Source organism: Ambystoma mexicanum, chromosome 13 (assembly GCF_040938575.1).
Source record: "Ambystoma mexicanum isolate Mex_15411 chromosome 13, UKY_AmexF1_1, whole genome shotgun sequence".
Lineage (NCBI taxonomy): Eukaryota > Metazoa > Chordata > Amphibia > Caudata > Ambystomatidae > Ambystoma > Ambystoma mexicanum.
In genome coordinates, this window is record NC_090938.1 from 44,738,313 (window position 1) to 44,742,746 (window position 4,434).

Below are 4,434 nucleotides of genomic sequence, written 5' to 3' on the forward strand. Positions count from 1 at the left end.
AACATTTTACGGTGATCGATTTGAAAAATGTGTTTTTCTCAATCCTGTTGCACAAAGATTCACAAGACTTGACCTCCTTTACATTTTGCCAAGCTTGACTCAAACATACTTGTTTGCCCCAGGGGTACTGTGAGTCCCCATCAATCCTTAACAGAGTCTGATAGATGGATCTAGGCAATATTGATCTTAAGAGTGCAGTGATACAGTACATAGATTACATTTTAATTTGTAGCACCACAGAGGATCAGTGCAGACAAGATTCTATTCAGTTGATGATTATTCTAGCTGACAAAGGGTACAAAGTAGACAAAGAGAAGTTACAATACTGTCAGGAAGTGTATAACAATAAATAGAGCAGTTAATCTCACATGAGGGAAAGAAGGTGACACTTGAAAGGGCTAAGGCAATTATGAAAACCGCAAAGCCAAATACAGTAAAACAGATGCAACAGTGTTTGGGATTATGCCACTATGTTAGAGCCTGGGTGTTTGATTACAGTTCGTACACGAGACCCCTTTTGCAAGCCTTAAAGAAATCACAAGCGGATAAGGTAAAAATACAATGGACAAGAAATTGAGGAAGGGTTTGAGGAATTGAAAAAAGCAATTTGTACTGCTCCTGTTTTGGGAATTCCCAATTATGCTGAGGAATTTTATTTATTTTCACACACTAATGGGACAGTCATAACAGCAGTACTCAGACAGAGGACTACGTTGGGGTACAAACCTCTAGTGTGTTACAGTGGGATTTTAGACCCAGTTATGAGAGGACACTTTCCTTGCGAACAGTCATTGGGCGGCGCTGCGTTCGCAATTGAGATAGCTACAAGTATTGTGATGGGCTGCTCTATGACTCTCTTCGTGGAGGATGTTTGCCATTTCAGAGAAACCCAAAGGTACATTGACATCCTAAAGAGCATAAGCCTATGAGGTAATGATTTCAAACCCAGCGATTAAAATTGGAAGATGCAAAATACTGAATCCTGCCACGTTTATAGCTGAGCCAATAGCTGATGGCGATCATGTGCATGACTGTGCAAATTATGCTGAATTTTATGATCATATACCCTGTGTGAAAGAAAATGCTTTAGCAGGTGGGGAAATTCTTTTTATTGATGGTTCTTTGAAAATTGATCAAACTAGTGGGAAAGACATTCAGGTGCATCAGTAATAAGGCACACGTTGAATTGAGAATTTGAAGTTATAGCAAGTGCAAGGCTACCGTCTCACTTTTCAGCACAAGTGGCAGAATTAGTAATGTGTATTGTCATGCTAGAGAAACACAAGTGGCAGGAAGTGACAGTGTACAGTGACTCCGCCTATGTGATATCAACCGTACATGCAGGATTAGCACGTTACAAAAGGAGGGGCTACCTCCGTGTGGACGCACTCCAGTGCAACACATATCCTTATTGGACAGGATTATTAAGGCACTGCAACTCCCAGTGGCCATAGCAGTCACTAAGTGCACAGCTCACACTAAGTGAACAGATTTTGGCTCTTGCGGGAACGAACCTGCAGATGTAGAACCCAAAAAGGTTGCATATTCTCCAGACCATGATGGTGCAATAATGGTTTAATAAACTACCAACAACTCAATTAATGGAGATTCAAGGAAGTACACCGCAGGAAGAGAAGGAACTATGGAAACGAAGGGGGTGTTCTTTATCCCCCACAGAAGCATTATGGTGACAAGATAGCACTACAAGCCAGTAGCATTATTAAAGATCATGCTTGTACAGCTGCATTACCATGTGCATGTAACTAGGGAGTGTATTGCTGCAACGATTGCAGAAGACTGGTTTGTTCCAAATCTGCTAGAACACGTTGCATTCTTTATAGTGAATTACATTGTGTGTCAAATGTTTATTGCTGGACATACACTGGGAATGATGGGAGGGGTAATACCTTGACTGAATGGTCTGTTTAAGCATTCAAATATTGATTATGTTGATATGCTGCAAGTATGTAATGGACATAGGTAGCTGATAGTAGTGGTATGTCCCTTCTTCAGGTGGATCAAGGCAGGTCCGTGTACACACTCTGACTCCACTTGTGCAGTGAAGGTTTTAGTACAAGAAGTCTTTCCACAATGGGGTGTGTGTGAAGTGCTGAGATGAGATAATGGGCCAATGTTTGTTAATGAAGTATTTGAACAGATAGGGCTCTTATTAAATATTAAACACACGTGTTCTTCTGCTTATCACCTGCAAGCAAACGGATATGTGAGAGACTCAACGGCCTCCTTAAAGAAAGGATTGCCAAGATTAAGTTACCATTGAAGAAGCGATGGCTATATTGCCTACCCTTAGCTTTATATGCCCTACGGAATCAGCCTAGTTCAGACCATCACCTCACCCCCCACAAAATAGTGACAGGGCAGCAAATGAGAATGCCTCTTACACCTCCGTCAAGGAGTAGAAGTGATGCCCAGAGTACAGATAAATTGTTTGGTGTTGAATTAAATAACTATTTGACATTTATGACCTCTAGCATATCTCTCATTTCAGATCAAGTCAAGCGTCAGGGGGGGTCGGTCTCAGAACACAGATGAAGACAATTCAGCAACCAGAGTATCTGAACTTTTATCGGCACCCAGGTTGTTTGTTGGCGATCTGGTACTCCAAAAGAATTTTAACCAAAATTGGCATTAGCCACGTTTCCATGGCCCCTTTTGTGTTGAAAATATATCCCCCTCAGCTGTCAAAGTCCAAGGAAGACGAGCTTGGCTACACTTAAGTGATGTGAATTATATAAAGGCAGTACCTGCCCTCCCACCATTGCCAATCCAGAAGCAAGACAAGAAGAAGAATTTCAGCATGTGGAGACTTGATCAATGTCAAAGAAGATAAGTTGACCAGTTGATAAATTCAGATTTTGCACTTGGACTATACGGACACTCCTTATAGATATTTTAGTAGGAGTGCAAACCCTTGATGAGAGTATTATGAATCTTGAAAAATTTACTTTAGAATGACATTGACGTATCAAAGTTATGCCGAACCGACAGTTTCTGATTAAGAATTGGAAATAAGCTCAGTATCCAGATTCATTTCCTGGTGCATATTTGTTTTAAGTAGCTAACCTCTATGATCCTCACAGACAGGTATGTGCATATGATTGTGCTTGTTGTTTTTGTATTTATCCTTCAAACGTATCCTGCTCTTGTCTGAAGAGATGTTGATATTCACACTTTTTTACAGGATCCGACAAATGGCCCTGTGATTAGAAGGCTGTTAATTGCAATCATTGAACAATACTGCTACTGCAGGTGTAAAATAATTTGCTAAAGTCTATTCAAATGAGAAATTTGTAAGCTGGCACAACCAGTACCAGGATGTCACAAAAGATGGATGTCAATATTTTGGTGCATGATATACGCCTGCACAATTACACACTTTATCGTTCTATCTCTTTTCGTTTACAGTCTCTATCATATTAGTACGTCCGTTGAGGCCACTATGGTTCCCCGTAACACAGGAACTGCTTTTAATTTGCTTACTTCAACTGAGGTAGAGGTTCCTATGTTTCTCCCCACTAAGAGAACTATTCTTGATATGCTTTTAGATTATTATGCAAGCTCTGAATTTGTAGTGGTGAGACATAAGAGAAGTGCAGAAGAAGATAATGAAGGGATAAATACCTATTTAGACGATGCAGCACACTTGGGTAATAAGATGTGGTATTGACACATAAAAAAAATGGGAGAAAAACATCTAAGGAGAGTTGCTATGTATGCGCTCTCGTACCTTATGCCATGAATAAAGTATGAACTTTAATCTCCAGAGAAGTTCCAGAACACAATGCCCGATGCCTCGTCCATCTTGCAGCATGCATGATCAGAGGACAATTTGAGGGAATTGGGAACTTTACGGTGGAGATCCAAATGGGCATTTCCATTTCAGGATGATTATACCAAAACTACACAGATGGAAAAGAAACCTGCCTGGAAGAGCAAAATGCTCACATATCCTGCAACAGGACAGGAAGAGGTAGTTGTTTCAGAGGTGAAGAGACTAACTGCCCTGATAAAACAGAAGTAGCTGGATGGCCTGGATGTTGGGAACAAACTCAAGTCTTAGTTTATGGTTGAGTGAAATCCAAGAAAGGATGGGAAGAGGGACTAATGTCTTGTACTGCTCACTTACTAAAGGCAGAATATGTGCAAGAGGTGCAGAGAGTGAACAATGGATGTTTGAAGTCATGGACCAAACATGCCAAACTTCTGACATGGGTAGTAGATGAATCAGGTCCTATATGGTTGTGATCCCATTGGCAAATGTAGCAATATCTTCTGGAGACGGGGAAAGAATCATGTAGGAGATAACAAAGGCTGCATAGCTACAGTTTACATTTCCAGGATGGGAGCAGGGACAGCTGTTCTGATTGATCGATATTGGGCTTGTGGGCCTAGAACCTACATGAAGTTACCTAA